Source organism: Myxine glutinosa, chromosome 12, assembly GCF_964187855.1.
Source record: "Myxine glutinosa chromosome 12, kmMyxGlut1.1, whole genome shotgun sequence".
Lineage (NCBI taxonomy): Eukaryota > Metazoa > Chordata > Myxini > Myxiniformes > Myxinidae > Myxine > Myxine glutinosa.
Genome location: NC_136272.1, coordinates 42,052,944 through 42,072,733, shown reverse-complemented (window position 1 = coordinate 42,072,733; position 19,790 = coordinate 42,052,944). Strand labels below are relative to the sequence as shown.

The 19,790-nt window shown below is 48.4% G+C and overlaps 1 protein-coding gene across 3 annotated transcripts in view; it reads right to left on the bottom strand.

Annotated features, from left to right (window-relative positions):
* LOC137437944 (uncharacterized) overlaps positions 1–10,533 on the bottom strand; it is a 102,016-nt gene extending 91,483 nt beyond the window's left edge. Inside the window, exon 1 of one of the 3 annotated variants that reach the window (XM_068132723.2) lies at positions 10,459–10,533. The gene's annotated coding sequence lies outside the window, so the exon portion shown is untranslated. Of the gene's footprint in view, positions 1–150; positions 172–10,265 lie in introns of those variants that run through there. The other 2 variants (XM_068132722.2, XM_068132725.2) reach the window with 2 other exon arrangements.
* Positions 10,534–19,790: the final 9,257 nt, after the last annotated feature.

Genomic DNA, 19,790 nt, shown 5'->3' with positions numbered 1-19,790 from the left:
CCATTTCTGGTGTTTGTCCCCCTTCCATCCCCTCCCTTACCTCAAATGGCTACACAGCCGACTCCGCACGTGAAAAAGCCAAATGCCTAAACTCTGTGTTTACCTCAAAATATTGTGTCCCTAACCCATCCCTCCCTGTACCCACCGTACCCAGTCAAACCCAGCTGCTCCTGGACTCTGCGTCTTTCTCTCCTGACAAAGTGGAGAAGTTTGTCAAACCTCGACTCTGATTCTGCAACTGGACCAGACGGCATCAGCCCACGGGTCCTAAAATCCTGTTCTTCCGCTCTTTCAAATCTTCTCTCCATTCTCTTCACCCTCTCTCTTGCTCAAGGTCATCTGTCAGCATCTTGAAAATCAGCCAACATCACCGCTTTACACAAAAAAGGTGCAAAAACAGATCCTTGCAACTACAGACCAATCAGCCTTCTCCCAATTATCAGCAAAGTCATGGAATCCATCATTGCTTCTGACATCAAATCCTTCCTCTTCTCCAATGAAGAGATTTTTGGTTCATAGTAGAGGACCTGGCTTAGACATGTGTGCGCATAATTTAGGAGAGGATAACTCAACTGTTATCGGCTAATATGACCCCAAGGAACAACTTGGGATGTGTGCCAAAATCTCCATCCGGGACGAAAAGCCCGAAAATGACCACGCCCTTTTAAAAATGACCACGCCCTTTTTCATCCGAAGTGCAACTTCCGACATAGCTGTATCTTCGAAACCGTTGGAGCTACAGATTTTCTAAGGTGCTCAAAATGTTCAGAATGGCCATGTTTAGGGGGATCATAGAAGAGTGTAAAATTTCTAATTTGATATTTTACGAGAAAATGGCTAAAAACCATGAGGTCAACTTATTACCATACAACTACCTACATACTGGAATTGCCATATACTAGGGCATGCCCGTACTATATCTATATCTAAAATTATATCCCCCCCTCTATTTACATGAAATGGTTTGGTCCATGAAATGTTTTGGTCCATTCGCAACGCCAAAGCGAACGGCGAACGCTTTACATGAAATGGTTTGGTGCATGAAATGTTTTGGTCCATTCGCAACGCCAAAGCGAACGGCGAACGGCTTGCGAGTACAGTGACAATCCCCCCGGGGTTTTTATTAGTTTTAAAACATAGTTTAACGCCAACATAGCGCCAACATAGTTTGCAAACGTGAAATAAATGAATACGCTCTCAAATGTGCCATCCGAGGCAGAGTGTGTCCGCCACGTTCGGCACACGCGATAGCTCGCTGCTCTCTGATTGGTTGAATCGTTTTTTGGACATAGCTCGGTAAGTAATTGTCCGATTAATATGAAACCTTGAAAAGGCACATCCTCGGGTCCCCAGCAATATACCTGGCAAGTTTAAAGTATATCGGACCCGTGGTTGTCGAGAAACAGCGGTCACAGACAAACAAACGTACAAACGTACAAACAAACACACAGAGATTACTGGAATTATAGATAGATTTATAACAGTTGAGTTATCCTCTCCTAATTATGTGCACACATGTCTAAGCCAGGTCCTCTACTAATTAATATAATCATTCAATTATAAACTAACAAGACTGCTTCATAGCACCAGTGCTACAAGATCCGGAGAGAGTGAAACAGTGAGAGAACGACTTATCCATCCAGTGTCACAGAGATAATATCTCACTGAAGTACAGCGAAATGGTAAGACAAGCTTTAATTTATTTACCTAGTCTTATATCTGTGGCTTCTGTGGGTTAGAAAAGTGGAAAGGCACCACGCCACGGTAAAGGGAGGATGCAGTTAAAGGAGACGCATTTTGCAGTTTGCGCATGTTACAGTACACCCAGTACAGTACAGTACAGTACAGTACAGTTGTGGTTCCACCTCTACCGCGGATTAGAGGCCAAGAGGGGTCTTTTGTTTGAGGTGGAAAATATTTGATGGTAGAGCAAACTTTAGTCTTAGCTTTGCCTAGCAATCTAATAGTAGTATAATTGTATTGGTGATAGTGATATCCCATGCCAATCGAGAATTTGAAACATGTTTATTTTATATTCAGGATAAGGTACCTCTCGCTGCTCCTTGTGCTACACCGAAGCCGATCAAGCCGATTAATCTCGAGGAGTGCATCCTGTGCCACAAGAAGAAGCAATCTGAGTACCTCTCTAGTGGTGAAATCGGCAGGGGGTATATTGTTTCATTTGCCAAACAAACAGAGAGTAATGACATTCGAGCTGCTAGGGTTCTTCGACTGACAGTGCAAGAGCAGGGTATCATAAAATACCACACCTCATCTTGCTACAGAAGTTTTCAAAGGGATATGGCTAAGACTGGCAGCATAACCCAACCATTAGAACAATCACAACCATCTCAGCAGGGGCTTATTAATGATACATCTGAGCGACGCAGCAAGAGATTTAAGTCCAGTGTAACTACAAATGTCTGTATCATTTGTGGTGCAGGTTGCAAGACAGTTAAACAGAATAAAATACACACATTGTTCAGAATCTGTGAAAAGCCGATGGCCCAAAAACTACTAAATGCGGCCATGTTGTTCAAGGACCAAGTGTACACTGAAACAGCGGCAATGTGTGAGCTCGATGATGTTTTTGCGGCTGATATCCGATATCACGACCATTGTTGTAAAGGCTATTTCAATAAATATCACGCTAAAATTGAGGAAATACTGAAAAACCTCGAAATGGAGGATTCGGTAACAGCCGGAGACGACTCCTTCAAGGCTAGATTTTTAGCCCTTGGGCTTGATTTTAGTAGGTCAGCACACAGTCTGACTTCCATCAGAGACAGGCTAAATGAAGATTCAGCTGGAATAGTGTCAAACAGAGCTGTAAAGAAGCTAATCATCGAGCTGTATGGAGACGCCGTCTGCTTTACATACCCAAATAACAAACAAATATCCCAGATGGTACTTTGTACCAAGAGTTCTCCAGAGGCCTTGGTTGAGTCCCTGAGAGTTTCACCTGTCAAACGGGTTGCAACTGAGCTGGCGCAGGAGCTGAAAGAATACAGGTTTGGACTGCAGATGAGCTTCTGTGAGCCCCAAGACCTCCAACTGTCCATGGACAGATTCATTAAGAACCCACCACCAAGATGGGAGGAGTTTTGCTCCTATATTTTCAAGGGGAAAACAACCTCTCAGCTGAAGACTGATGTAGTCTTTCAAATTCTGCACTACATCCTGACTGATGGCAAAGGACCAACACCTTTCCATGTCATGGTGGCTCATGGAGTGCACAGTCTGACACGATCAAAAGAGCTAGTGACCGCTCTTAACCATCACGGAATGTGTGTCAGCTACAACACAGTCAAGAGGATTGACGTGGACCTCGCTGAACGGATCATCACTACAGCAGGTGACAATAGAGTACCTCTTCCCACTGTCCTTGAAGCAACAAGCCCACTAAATGGGGCATTTGACAACTTTGACCGCAATGTCATTTAGCGGTCCCTGGAGCAAGGAAACGTCTTGGAGCTCTCTGCACGGCAGCAAAAGTTATAGTATTTTTTCCATTCGTGTTCGTCAATTCCTACTCGTTTTTTTATTGTGCATGTGTTGCAGGGTGTTTTTCCAGTTGGTGTTGATTTGCAATTCTTGCAAACTTTTGTATAATTTAATCCTTTTCTGTCCCACCGCGTGCGCGGCCTAGTTTATCTCGGCTTCCCTACCCCCATAGGTGTTCTGTGAATTTAAGTTCTTTCCTGCGCTGTATTGCTTATTTCTTAGATTTTCTCTTCTCCCCCTAACTTCCCCGAACATCGACCACTTGTCCAACGTTTTAAATCTCTTCAAAGTCTCTTCACGTCTCGGGAACTCACGTGATGTCACGTGTCTTCAAAGCTGTGCATGCGCGCACGCTTTCGAAGTTAATAAGTAACTGTTCACAATTGTGTTTTTGTCGTAATACCGGCTTTACCACAGGTCGAAACTTTATCTTTCTTTCGGTGTGTATGTAACTATTGGTGTGTCTCTAATAGTATTCTTGGTGTTGGTTTTTCATACCTGTGTACAGAATCGTCGGTTTCCTTTCGGCGCTCGCAATTCCTTTCGGTCTCTATTTTTCACGTTCCACGTTCAGTCTCTGTCTTTGTCTTTGTTTTCATCCCAACTCAAAAAAATAATATATATATTATATTATATTATATATATACATGATGTTATATATATATATATCTCATTTCTCATTTCCAAAGTCTCATTGAAATCTCATTTCCTTTCACAAAGCCCGAAACAAGTGTGTGTCCACCCTCAGGAGAGCCAGGAAACAATATCTCTCCGTTCTCAGGACAGAACTCTCTTAACTGTCTCCCTCTTCCAAATCCTGGTGGCGTCTGGTCAAATCTGTTTCTGGTGTTTGTTCCCCCTCCATCCCCTCCCTCACCTCAAACGGCCACGCGGCTGACTCCGCGCATGAAAAAGCTGATTGCCTCAACTCTGTGTTTGCCTCTAAATCTTGTGTCCCAAACCCATCCCTCTCTGTACCCACCGTACCCAGTCGTACCCAGCTGCTCCTGGACTCTGTGTCCTTTCCTCCTGACAAGGTGGAAAAGTTTCTGTCAACCCTCGACTCTGATTCTGCAACTGGACCTGACGGCATCAGCCCACAGGTCCTAAAATCTTGTTCTTCCGCTCTTTCACTCCCTCTCTCTGTTCTCTTCACACTCTCTTTTGCTCAAGGTCATCTGCCATCTGCTTGGAAATCTGCCAACATCACCGCTTTGCACAAAAAAGGTGCAAAAACAGATCCCAGCAACTACAGACCAATCAGCCTTCTCTCAATTATCAGTAAAGTCATGGAATCCATCATTGCTTCAGATATGAAATCTTTCCTCTTCTCCAATGGCTTGATCTCTGATAATCAATTTGGTTTCAGACCTGGTCACTCTACTCTGGTCACATGCTGCTTCTGCTTTCTCAGCAATGGATGGAGGTCCTCAATGCCAAACAGGAAATTCGAGCTGTCTCCCTTGACATATCACGTGTCTTCGATACGGTCTGGCACCCCGCCCTGCTCACCAAACTCTCCTCTGTTGGTATCCATGGAAATCTCCACGCGTGGCTGGCGGACTTCCTCTCTAGTCGTAGTCAACGTGTGACGCTGAATGGGTTTCTCTCATCTCCTCTTCCTGTTCAGGCTGGAGTTCCCCAAGGCAGTGTTCTGGGCCGTGTGCTTTTTCTGGTCTTCATCAATGATCTCCCTGACTCTCTTGAAAATCCTCTCTATCTCTTTGCTGATGACTCTACTCTCTGTCGCTCCATTCTTCATCCCTCAGATCGACAGTCTGCAGCCTCCTCACTCTCTGCAGACCTGGACAAAATCACAGACTGGGCAAACAAGTGGAACATGTCTTTCAATCCTGACAAATCTCACACTCTTACAATGTCTCTCCGAAAAGACCGACTGGACAACCCTCCCATCTACTTTCTGAATAATCCTCTCCAAGAAGTTCTGTCACTCAAACTTTTGGGTCTCACTATCTGCCATGATCTTTCCTGGGAAAACCACATTTCAAATCTGGCCTCCAAAGCCAGTCGCCGACTGGGCATCCTCCGTCGTGCGAAGTCCTTCCTTGGCACACCTGAGCTCCTCACCACGTACAAGGCTTTCATCCGCAGCTCAATGGAATACTGCTCTCCCCTCTGGGCTGGTGCTCCTGCCTCACACCTAGCTCGTCTTCACGCTGTTGAAAGCAAAGCATTCAGAATCATTGGAATCTCCCGCGATGAAGCTAACTCCAAGGGCCTTTCACTCACTCACCGCAGGCAGGTTGGTGGTCTTTCCGTCTTCTACCGACTCCTCTCTGGCCTTGCCCCCCCAGCTCTCTCTGGGCTCTGTCCCGCAAATATTCCTACAGGTCGAACAAGATCTGCCTGCAACCCTCTTATGGTTAAACTGCCAAAATCAAGACTGTCTGCTCACCTTCACTCCTTCATTCCTCTTTTCTCCCGCCTCTGGAACAAACTCCCTCACTCTCTTCAATCCCACTCCACCCTCCAGGTCTTTAAAACAGCTGTTCACCACCATCTCTTATCTTCCCCCATCCAAAACCTTGATCTTTTCTATCCCCGATAATTTCACCCCAATTCCACTTTTTGAAATACCAACTTCTGACCTGGAAGTCCTTGGTGTCCTTGTGTTTTATACTTCTCCCACCCCCCACCCCCCCCCCCCCCCCACCCCTTCCCACGCCTCCTCCCCCCGAGCCCTCTCCCTCCCACACATCTCCCTGCTCTCAAATGTTGTGTGCTCTCAAGTGTTTGTGTGCTTCCCATTCTCTTGTCTTCCGCTCCCTCTTTTTATATATTTTGTTTGTCTGGTTGATTTGTTTGTGAAGTAAATGTCATGGGGGGTTCTGGAATGTCAGCTCTTTCACGAGCCTCGATTCAGTATACAAAAAAAAATAAAAAATGAAAGCACCCTGGCAGGAACAGGCTCCACACACGATACCATCCTTGTTCTCTTCCAAAATGTTCCAATGAATCGGGAGAAACCATCAGAGGAGAGCGAGATCTCTGCAAGGCCCCTTGCCACTCAGAGCCGGACCACAGTAAAGCTTAGGTCGAAAGTCAGTTGCCAACAGCTCATCAGGATGGGGCAGTGAAGGAGCGTGGGGAGATACCCACCAACTACAAGGTATCAGAGACCCTCTCCAATTCTACTACACTGTGCCTGATAGCCCCAGCAACAGTGGTTGATACAACAACAGTCTCTACTACAGCAGCAGAACCCTCTACCTCAGCAACAGAGACCACCACTGTAATATCTGATGTGATACACACTTCCACGGCACACTGACAAACACACTAACGGTTTTTAGCCATTTTCTCAGAAAATATCAAATTAGAAATTTTACACTTTTCTATGATCCCCCTAAACATGGCCATTCTGAACATTTTGAGCACCTCAGAAAATCTGTAGCTCCAACGGTTTCGAAGATACAGCTATGTCGGAAGTAGCACTTCTGATGAAAAAGGGCGTGGTCATTTTTAAAAGGGCGTGGTCATTTTAGGGCTTTTCGTCCCGGATAGAGATTTTGGCACACATCCCAAGTTGTTCCTTGGGGTCATATTAGCCTATAACAGTTGAGTTACCCTCTCCTAAATTATGTGCATACATATCTAAGTCAGGTCCTAGACTATCAAGAGTTATCAAATAGAGTGACCACTATATTCGTCATGGGTGTGTGTCTGTCTGTGCGTCTGTCTGTCTGTCTGTCCGCAGCATAACTACCCGATGATATCATCCGATCTTGATGAAACTTGGGTGGGAGGTTGATATCATGATCTAGTTGTGTCCTGCCTAGAGTGGGCGTATTGCGCCCATTGTGGGCGGAGCGACACCCCAAAAAGATGTCTTGTTAGGGGGTAATCGAGTTCAAGCTACATCTTCTCCAAGGGAGTTGGTGGAATCTGACAGGGGTTTCGGTATTTGGTTTGGCAAATGTCATGTGTCTCGCCCCACAAAGCTCGATTTTTCATTTTCGCCCCAAGGTCAAGGTCACAAGGTCACAAGGTCATGAAATTTAGAAAAGTCGATTTGTTACGGTTTTATTACATTGTTCGCTTCCTGATGGGGTGAAATGTCATACATGATGTTATATTATCACATACATCATGAAATACAAGTTTTCCAAGAAATTTCAGAATCTTCGACCTTTGACCTTTGAAGGTCACAAAGGTCAAATTTTCAAAGTTGCCAGAATCTAACCGAATTTTCGGTATTGTGTAGCTAACTAACCTCATAACTGATTATACTTTTGCGGTTTTGAGAACCCACACAAGTAACATCATTAAAGGTTAAAGGTTGCACCCCATAGATAGGCCACAAGCAACACGTAGGTCACCTTAGGACGGTAGTTATTTCTTAGTATGTGTTTAGGATAAGGCCATTCCCAATAGTTGCATCTGCGTTGTGTAAAACAAATAAGAGTAGGCCCCGTTCGTTCATTTTTGGCAGCCTCCCTTCCATCGATGCCATTAAGCGCTAGCCAGTCTTTACATCGCCCTCGCCCTTTAGGATGCCAGCAGCCGTCGCGACCTCGTTGGGCTTCCGCTCAAACTAGCCCAAAGGCCATGAGGTAAGGCCCGAAAAGGGGGCGGAGCGCAAGGGTGGAGGTGCGGCCACGTCAAGCAGCCATCAAGGCGGAACCGGTAAGCCGTCACCAGCCAATCAGGGCTGAGGTGACATCGCCTGACAGCGTGTGGCTGGACATTCAAGAGGGTTCGCTGGGCGTGGCAATATAACCCCTTGCGCGAGGCCCCCACCTCAGTTATGAGGGGAGGACTGAACAGAGTTGGTTCGTGTAACAAGTTATGAACTCGAGTTATGAGGGGAGAGAGGGCTTGAACATTGTACCTGAGTTGTGAGGACGGACGCAACTGTGATCATTGTGAACAAGTTATGAGCGGGGAGAGAGAGGCGCTTGACCTGATCGGAGTTGAGGCTTGGTTCGCTTGAGTAGTAACGAGAGGGAGAGACGCGCTGTGGCAAGCATTTTACAAAGGGCTGGGCGCGCGAAACGCATTGCGGAGGACTGCAGCGTGCAGCAGGACATTGGGGAAGGGGCGCTTGGATCGATTGTAGTAATACCGGGAGCGCGTGTAAAGGCGCCGGTACACATATTACGTACGCCGCCTGATCGCCAGCTTACCTATCCCCCGCTATATAATTGTCCGTATCGCGCCTACGCCACGGGAAGAGCTGCCTGCCGAACCACACCATCTGCACGGTACGAGTCGGGGACCGGACGAGCTGTGGACCTTTGCACCCTCAACCCGACCATCTTCAAACCCCGTGTGAGTGACCCCGGGAGTGAGTCTGAGAGTGAACGGGACCGTGTCCAGGGAATAAGTTAAGACTGTTATTAAGGCTGCCCTGTGTATCTGTTTCTTCCTCTTCCCTGTACATTCTTTCTTTTCCTTCCTCTTCTTATTCGTGTACAAATTGTTAATAAATTACCTTGTTCTTCCTGGTTTCTTCCTAATTCGATCGTCCTAGTCTTTTCTCCATTGGGTAAGCGTGGCACGATTACAACCGCTTAGAATCGGGTCTAGTACCTGTTAACGGCCCCAATCGCGGCTCGCTACGCTCGGCGTGTCCACTAACGCCGTGGTTCGGGCAGAGTTATCTCCTTGCTTCACGGTCAGTGTTAGTACTTAGGTAATAGGACTAAATTCGACCAACAACTCTATTTAACACCGACCGGAAGCAACGTGATAGCTTCGGGATCGCGTCGGCTCGTAAAAGGACAAGGGGATTAATCCCCCCCCTTGATAAGAGGAAAGCCGACGTTTTTGAGATCCGCAACAATACATTATTTTCTATCTCATTTCAAGGTCAGTAACCTTCGTTTTGACATTTCCGGGCCTGGCCTGTCCTGTTTCGGTTATAGTCCGTCCTTCGTCATTGAATACCGCTCGCTCATGAACCATCGTCGTCTCCCGACTTGTCTTTTTTCAAATTTCCTTCCTCTTCCCATACACCCCAGCATCATTACCACTCCCACACACCCCTGCATCATTTACCACTCCCACACACCCCTGCATCATTACCACTCCTACACACCCCTGCATCATTACCACTCCACACACCCCTGCATCATTACCACTCCCACACACCCAGCATCATGACCACTCCCCCACACCCCTGCAGCATTACCACTCCCAAGCACCCCAGCATCATTACCAATCCCACGCACCCCTGCATCATTACCACTCCCACACACCCCTGCATCATTACCACTCCCACACACCCCTGCATCATTACCACTCCCACACCCCTGCATTACCACTCCCACACACCCCCTGCATCATTGCCACTCCCACACACCTGCATCATTGCCACTCCCACACACCCCTGCATCATTACCACTCCCACACACCCCTGCATCATTGCCACTCCCAGGATGTTATCCTGCGGGACACACGCCAAGATTGTCCGTTGCATCGATCATGTAATATATATTTTCATTATTTCTATCCATCCCCATCCATCATCAATGAATATGAAAGTATTGCGTCGCTGTTCTTTCTCTTTTTATACGCCAGGTTTTGTGCCATTTGCACCATTGGAAAGGAGACTCAACCGCACAATCGAAATATGTGTTGTAAAATAATATCATAATAATAGTATTAGTAATCTCGCATCAATGCTCGTGTTTTGCCGAAAAGGTTGTCGGCTTTACCTTCTTCCACCTAACATTGCGTGTGCACATTTATGAAAACCAAAAGCAAATTAATTGAGTTTAATAACCTTAAACCTTTACCACGGACACTTGAGTCTTGTCTCTTGACGCGTTCCCTTTCTGTTCTCCAAATCCAAGATCCACGAACTCAGATGTTTCCTTCTTCTCCCACAAACTACCGCTCAAAGATCCCACACCTGATCCCATTGTTACTTCACATTTGCAAATCACATCATTAAACTGTTTTTCTTTCTATTTCTTTTCTTTAACTCACCCCAAAAAAACAATACCAAAGGCCTCAGGCTTTCGATGCGCATGCGCATTGATGACGTCCTTTCACCGCGGAAGTAAAAAAAAATAAAAAAAATAAACATTTATTCAATTCGTTTATTATCGTTAAATTTAATTTCCGTGACTTTGCAGTACAATACGAGGCATACGGATTAACGAAGTTACCTTTTTGACAAAAAAGAAAATATAATTTACATATCACAGGCGAAATAGAAAAAAATAAAAAGGAGGAACAACAAACAAGCTTAGGGTGTATTCGTCCTTCGTCGAGAGATACATTATAAATTGGAGGACTGACTGCACAGGAAAACATTGTGGCTTGAGAAAATATTCAGAAATTCATATATATCTATAAAAGGCAAAAATCTCTTGAAGTTGGGGGACGTACGGGTACGACCACCACAAAGAGACGTCCTCAGTTGGTTCAGAGCCAGTGTTGCGATGACTCGTGGAGTGCCCGCCCGACGGGCGGTCTTGCTCCAAGCGATCAACATTTTTCTGCCATCGGATATTTTCTGCTGACATAACTGTTTTGACTTGGATTTCTTGCTGATTTCCTTTGGTAATATTGCTCTCGCTGATTTCTGTTAAGCGTAGGTGTCTTTTGTTTTTGAGGCATCTCAAAAAAAAAAAACCACCACCCAAGCTAACAAAACGCATGACCCCAAACCACCCCCCCCCCCCACCCTTCACCATCCCCTGTCAACCGGCACCCTAGCTAACAATACCCATCAACCCCCCCCCCCCCCCCCCAGTACCCCTCACCATCCCCTATCAACCGGCACCCTCGCTAACAATACCCATCACACCACGCCCCCAAACCCCCCCCCCCCCCCTTCACCATCCCCTCACAATATCCTATCAATCGGCACCCGAGCTAACAATACCCATCACCCCAAACCCCCCCCCCCCCACCCTTCACAATCCCCTATCAACCGGCACCCTAGCTAACAATACCCATCACCCCCCCCCCCCCCCCTTCACCATCCCCTCAAAATCCCCTATCAACCGGCACACAAGCTAACAATACCCATCACCCCCCCCCCCCCCACCCTTCACCATCCCCTCACAATCCCCTATCAACCGGCACCCCAAATAACAATACCCATCACCCCACCCTTCACCATCCCCTCACAATATCCTATCAATCGGCACCCGAGCTAACAATACCCATCACCCCAAACCCCCCCCGCCCCCCACCCTTCACCATCCCCTCACAATCCCCTGTCAACCGGCACCCGAGGTAGCAATACTCATCACCCCCCCCCCCCCCACCCTTCACCATCCCCTCACAATCCCCGATCAACCGGCACCCTAGCTAACAATACCCATCACCCCCCCGCCCCCCCACCCTTCACCATCCCCGATCAACCAGCATACCCATCACCCCCCCCCCACCCCTCACCATCCCCTATCAACCGGCACCCTAGCTAACAATACCCATCACCCCCCCCCCCCACCCCCCACCCTTCACCATACCCTATCAACCGGCACCCAAGCTAACAATACCCATCACCCTCCCCCCCCCCCCCCCCCACCCTTCACCATCCCCTCACAATCCCCTATCAACCGGCACCCCAACTAACAATACCCATCACCCCCCCCCCCCCCGCCCCCCACCCTTCACCATCCCCTCACAATCCCCTATCAACGGGCACCCTAGCTAACAATACCCATCACCCCCCCCCTGCCCCCACCCCTCACCATCCCCTCACAATCCCCGATCAACCGGCACCCAAGCTAACAATACCCATCACCCCCCCCCCCCACACCCGTCACCATCCCCTCACAATCCCCGATCAACGGGCACCCTAGCTAACAATACCCATCACCCCACCCCCACCCCCCACCCTTCACCATCCCCTCACAATCCCCTATCAACCGGCACCCCAAATAGCAATACCCATCACTCCCCCCGCACCCCACCCTTCACCATCCCCTTTCAACCGGCACCCTCGCTAACAATACCCATCACACCAACCCCCCCAAACCCCCCCCCCCCCCCCCCACCCTTCACCATCCCCTCACAATATCCTATCAATCGGCACCTGAGCTAACAATACCCATCACCCCAAACCCCCCCCCCCCCCCCACTCCTCACCATCCCCTATCAACCGGCACCCTAGCTAGCAATACCCATCACCCCCCCCCCCCCCACCCTTCACCATCCCCTCAAAATCCCCTATCAACCGGCACCCAAGCTAACAATACCCATCACCCCCCCCCCCCCCACCCTTCACCATCCCCTCACAATCCCCTATCAACCGGCACCCCAAATAACAACACCCAACACCCCCACCCTTCACCATCCCCTCACAATATCCTATCAATCGGCACCCGAGCTAACAATACCCATCACCCCAAACCCCCCCCCCCGCCCCCCACCCTTCACCATCCCCTCACAATCCCCTGTCAATCGGCACCCGAGGTAGCAATACCCATCACCCCCCCCCCCCCACCCTTCACCATCCCCTCACAATCCCCGATCAACCGGCACCCGAGCTAACAATACCCATCACCCCCCCCCGCCCCCCCCCCCCCACCCTTCACCATCCCTGATCAACCGGCACCCGAGCTAACAATACCCATCACCCCACCCCCCCCCCCCACCCCTCACCATCCCCTATCAACCGGCAGCCTAGCTAACAATACCCATCACCCCCCCACCCCCCCCCCCCCCCCCCACCCTTCACCATCCCCTCACAATCCCCGATCAACCGGCACCCTAGCTAACAATACCCATCACCCCCCCCCCCGACCCCACCCTTCACCATCCCCTCACAATCCCCGATCAACCGGCACCCAAGCTAACAATACCCATCACCCCCCCCCCCCCCCCACACCCTTCACCATCCCCTCACAATCCCCGATCAACGGGCACCCTAACTAACAATACCCATCACCCCCCCACCGCCCCCCACCCTTCACCATCCCCTCTCAATCCCCTATCAACCGGCACCCCAAATAACAATACCCATCACCCCCCCCCCCACCCCCACCCTTCACCATCCCCTATCAACCGGCACCCGAGCTAACAATACCCATCACCCCCCCCCCCCCACCCTTCACCATCCCCTCACAATCCCCTATCAACCGGCACCCTAGCCAACAATACCCATCACCCCCCCCCCGCCCCCCACCCTTCACCATCCCCTCACAATCCCCGATCAACCGGCACCCTGGCTAACAATACCCATCACCCCCCCCCCCGCCCCCCACCCTTCAACATCCCCTCACAATCCCCTATCAACCGGCACCCCAAATAACAATACCCATCACCCCCCCCCCCGCCCCCCACCCTTCACCATCCCCTATCAACCGGCACCCGAGCTAACAATACCCATCACCCCCCCCCCCACCCTTCACCATCCCCTATCAACCGGCACCCAAGCTAACAATACCCATCACCCCCCACCCCCCCCCACCCTTGACAATCCCCTATCAACCGGCACCCTCGCTAACAATACCCATCACCCCCCCCCCACCCCTCACAATCCCCTATCAACCGGCACCCGAGCTAACAATACCCATCACCCCCCCCCCCCCCCACCCTTCACCATCCCCTCACAATCCCCGATCAACCGGCACCCAAGCTAACAATACCCATCACCCCCCCCCCACCCACCCTTCACCATCCCCTCACAATCACCTATCAACCGGCACCCTAGTTAACAATACCCATCACCCCCCCCCCGCCCCCCACCTTTCACCATCCCCTCACAATCCCCGATCAACCGGCACCCAAGCTAACAATACCCATCACCCCAACCCCCCCGCCCCCCACCCTTCACCATCCCCTCACAATCTCCGATCAACCGGCACCCCGAGCTAACTATACCCATCACCCCCCCCCCCCGCCCCCCACCCTTCACCATCCCCTCACAATCCCCGATCAACCGGCACCCAAGCTAACAATACCCATCACCCCAACCCCCCCCACCCCCAACCCTTCACCATCCCCTCACAATCTCCGATCAACCGGCACCCGAGCTAACAATACCCATCACCCCCCCCCCGCCCCCCACCCTTCACCATCCCCTCACAATTCCCGATCAACCGGCACCCTAGCTCACAATAGCCATCACCCCCCCCACCCCCCCGCCCCCCACCCTTCACCATCCCCTCACAATGTCCGATCAACCGGCACCCGAGCTAACAATACCCATCACCCCCCCCCCGACCCCCACCCTTCACCATCCCCTCACAATCCCTGATCAACCGGCACCCTAGCTAACAATACCCATCACCCCCCCCCGCCCCCCACCCTTCACCATCCCCTCACAATCTCCGATCAACCGGCACCCTAGCTAACAATACCCATCACCCTCCCCGCCCCCCACCCCCCACCATCCCGTTTTGGAATCCGAGCTCGCAATGCGCCGTTTCTCCATGTGCCGTCGTCGGGGGGATAACGTTGAGTTCACAATGTGACGTCACTGGCAAGCTCGAAAATCGAGTCTCGGGTTTTTTCAGCACTTTGTGATTGGGGAATAAATAAAAAAATTCCCTTAAAATTAGACCGTGATTAATGACTGCCAATGGTTTTTCAGACAAATAAATTGCGTATGGGTTCCCCTTTAAGGGTCTTTCGGGTGTTTTCTGTCTTTGTGGTCTTTCCATCTTCTACAGACTCCTCTCCGGCCTTGCTCCCCCAGCTCTTTCTGTGCTCTGTCCCCCAAATATTCCTACAGGTCGCACAAGATCTGCCAGCAACCCTCTTCTGGTGAAACTGCCAAAATCAACACTCTCTGCTCACCTTCACGCCTCTTTTCTCCCGCCTCTGGAACAAACTCCCTCACTCTCTTCAATCCCACTCCTCCCTCCAGGTCTTTAAAACAGCTGTTCACCACCATCTCTTATCTTCCCCCATCCAAAACCTTGATCTTTCTACCCCCACTAATTCACCCCAAATACACTTTTTTTTGGAAATACCGACTTCTTTCCTGGAAGTTCCAGGAGTGTCCATGTTTTATACTTCCCCACTCACCGCCTTCCCATGCCTCCTCCCCCCCAAGCCCTCTCCCTCCCACAGATCTCCCGATGTCCCTGTTCTCTGCTGTTGTACTTGTGTGCTTCCCTCTCTCCCCATCTTATCTCCCGCCCCCTCTTTTGTATGTTTTGTGTGTCCGTTTGTTGTTGTTTTTTTGTGATTGATGTTAGCTCTTACACGAGCCTCGATCTTGTATCCAAAAAAAACAAAAAAAAAACCTTTAGTCCCTGCAGCATACTGCTTTATTCTACCAGGTGAGCGCCCAGCGGTATTACGACAATTTTTTTTTAAAGTCGTGGACAAACTTTGGTACATCACGGTTGATGAAGGTTGTGCTCAAGTTTCATCAGCATCGTGTGTGTAGTTTCTGAAAATAAAGCAAATACCTATTTTGAGAGTCAAACCTGGACCCACTCTGACCCTCAGTAGACCCCGATTTTTTTTAATGCCGTAAACAAACTTGAGTTGTAACATACCAAATATCATTTTAACCAAGTCTGGTCACAATCCGATTAGCAGTTTCGGATAAGTTGTTGCAAGTAAGCTGCCTCATCCCATAAACTCCCCCAAACGAAGTCTCAGGTGAACTAAAACGATTATGTAATGTCCATATTACTAGTAAGGGCATTTTATGAGATATTTCACAAATCTGTTAACTAAATTGTTACCAAAAAATTTCTTCACCAATATGTTTGTAAAGGTGTGTAATAACATGTGTTAAAATGTTGAAGTTCAACTCCCGTGGGAAACCCAGAAAAAAAGCTGTTGAATTCGGGTACCGAAAAATTATTTTCGAGAATTTTTATTTTTTTTAATCGGCCCTTAAGTAACTTATGAGGGGTCAAATAAGGGTTTTTCATGATTCTGAGTTGATTGTTAACATTTATATTTTCACTTTTACATTTACACACAAAGTCGCTTTTATTTCACATACATATATAATACTCAAGAGTTATTTCTCATTCACAATGTCAGAAGTTTCAACAGTCATTGTCTATGTCTTCTTCAGACTCAACAACATCATGACTGCAGTTTCTGCATGTAATGCCATTACAGACTCCACAGGCCGAGATGCACGTGACCCCATTCTTCTCGCAGCTGCATCGCCGGTTGCTGCAATCTCCATGACAATTACAGCTCGTGAACTGCAATAGCTCCTCAGGAGCCGTGGGGTCCAGTGTTGGAACTGGCTCATACCCATGCACACCTATTGTCCATCCATAGTCACTGGGGTTCAGAGACATGCTCTGTAGAAGGATCCAGTGCCGGGTCTGCAGGTAGGTACAGGTTCTGCCCCCAAACGGCAACTCTTTCGTCTGTCTTGACAATCGGTCTCAAGAACATCTGAAGGCTTGCAGGAACAAGTGTCAGCTGACTATCGATGTCAGTCATACTGTGTGTGGTGGGGTATGACTTTGGACCTAAATCAATCAAGGCAATATCATTGGATATGAACTTGAGTGCCGTCTTTATGATCTGAGTCTTCTCATCTCCATGGTCAAGATTAGCATGATGCGCTCGCAGAATATTGTCGGTGCCATCTTTGAGACAGAGTACATCTGCCCTTCTTTCCTGTGTTGTGAAATACAAGGTGTCTTCGTATTTCTCTAGAAGTTTTATCTTTAGCCAATGCTTTGAATAAGAAAGGCTCTTCTCTGGTGACTGATCAAACTCCTGCAGCTTTTCATGGACTTGGTCCATGTTCATTACCCCATGCTCTAATTCTGAGTCTAACCATTCGCAGAATTCAATAAAAACTGCCTCTCGCTCCTCATCAATACTCCTCTGTCCTCTCTTCCTTTTTCCTTCCTCATCAGTCTTGGACAAACTGTCACCTCTCGCAAACATAAGTTTGCATCGCAAATGGTACAGTGTTTCTTCTGCTACCAAGTCGTTGATCCCTTCCAGGCGTCCAGTGACTTCAGTGCCCCAGTCATCCCCGCGACTCCGTGCTGTCTTCAGCAAGCTTGCCTTCAGTGTATCTGCAGTCAAATTATCTGGCACTCTGTATTTCTTTCTAGCTTGTGCTGGATTATTTTTGTGGAGCTGGGCTGGTTGGTTGCAAAGAATGCATACATCCTTATACATGAGGTCAACTGACTGTGATCTTCTAGAACTGCAGCCAGTTGATGAACTGAACTCACAAGTAGTGCGTCTTCTCTTCAACTTTGATGACTCTTTCTCTGCCTTTGATGCTTGAGCTGACTTCTTGGTGGTTGCAACAAAGTTGTTGTACAGATCATTTTTACACTTCTGGTGGTACCTCAGTTTTCCTTCCTTTTGAGCCTCCTTCATACGTTCCACAACAGTAACATTTTCGACAGTTTCTGCTTGTTTCAATAAAGTTGAGTATCCTTTGGAGTTGCCTGTATGAGCCTTTCAGCTGGTGTATCCGAGCGTGCACAGATGAAGCAATTGAGCACAGGTGGAGTAACGTCTTCATCCATATTGCTAGACTCCATGTCCTGCAAAGTAGAAAATGAGATTTATTTAGAAATTATTTTTCCACAAAGGAGTGTCTGTGGTGAAATATAAATGTTAACAATCAACTCAGAATCATGAAAAACCCTTATTTGACCCCTCATAAGTTACTTAAGGGCCGATTTAAAAAAATAAAAATTCTCGAAAATAATTTTTCGGTACCCGAATTCAACAGCTTTTTTTCTGGGTTTCCCACGGGAGTTGACCTTCAACATTTTAACACATGTTATTACACACCTTTACAAACATATTGGTGAAGAAATTTTTTGGTAACAATTTAGTTAACAGATTTTCATATGTTTCCCTTACTATACATTGAATTGCCAATTTAAAAACCGATGGCGAATCATAAATCTGATTTTGAATGTAGCACAAGGCTGTGGGGTAAAATCATTGGCTGAAATTTGTAATTTGTTCAGGGTGCCGGCGATAGCTCGCCTCCTCTTTGCGAAGGACATGGGATCTTTAACATCCACCAGCCACTCCCAGACAAGATGCCAATTTAACATCAATGGATGGCACACCCGACTGTGAAACACCAAGATGAACGTTTATAGCTGGGTTGGGGCGATTTCTACTGGCATCATGGCACCTGGTTGGGTGTGGGTACCTCTCTCACCAGCCATGGAACCTCAGCAAAGGACTTCTGCGACTTACTGGGACTGACACAATCTGTCAATTTCCCCACCCGGATCTCAGTCAACGGAGCATCTTCTCTTCGAGACTTGGTTATGACTAACTTCCCTGCAAATGTCTGCTGCTCTTCTTCTGCTCCAATCGGTTCTTCTGATCATTTCGTTGTTAAAGTGGATATCTCTCTGGCCATTCTCAGAGAGCCTCCTCAGCGCCGACGAGTCTGGCATTTCACTCAGGCCGACTGGCACGGTCTTCAAGCAGCCATCAATCATCTGGACTGGTCTCCCATCTCTACCGCCTCTGACATCAACTCATCCTGGGAATTCTTCCAAAGCAAACTGCTCTCTCTCAAGCACAGATTTATCCCATCTCGTCTTCGGTTGTCATACCCTTCCTCCTGCCCACTGATACACTGAAGCTTGTGGTGAGGGGGTTGCCCTGAAACAACTTGCCTTCACTTCCTGGAAGGCAAATCCACCTGAAGGCAACCTCAAATTTCATCAGAATTGCATGTGTAGTTTCTGAGCAGAAAGTAAATAGCTATTTTGGGGGGCAACACCCCCCCCCCCCCCCCCATAGATGACATTAGGGTTCGATTTTGTTTTAATGGCGTGAACAAACTTTGGTACATCGTGGGTGTTGAAAGTTGTGGTCAAGTTTGACCGAAATTGTGTGTGTAGTTTCTGAGAAGAGAGCAAATACATATTTTGGAGGGCAACCCCCTCCCCCATATACCCCAATTTGTTAAATGCCGGGACCAAACGTTGCTGCATCACCAATGATGAATGGACCATTGTGGTCACGTTTCATCGGAATATTGTGTAGTTTCTGAGAAGAAAGCAAATATATATTTTTGGGGGGGTAGGGGGTGGGGGGTGGCAACCCCCTCCCCCCCAGTAGACGTCCTCAAGGCCTGGGTTTTTTTTTAAATGCCGTGAACAAACTTTGGTACATCACGGGTGATAAAGGTTTTCGTCAAGTTCATCAAAATAGTGTGTGTAGTTTCAGAGGAAAAAGCAAATTCCAATTTTGGGGGGTCAAACTGGATCCACTTTGACCCTGGCAGACCCCCTTATATCCCGATTTTTTTTCAATGCCGTGAACAAACTTGTGTTGCAACATATCAAGTATCATTTGTGCCAAGTTTGGTCACAATCCCATCAGTGGTTTCAGAGAATAAGTTGCAAGTGTTTATGGCCTTCGCATAA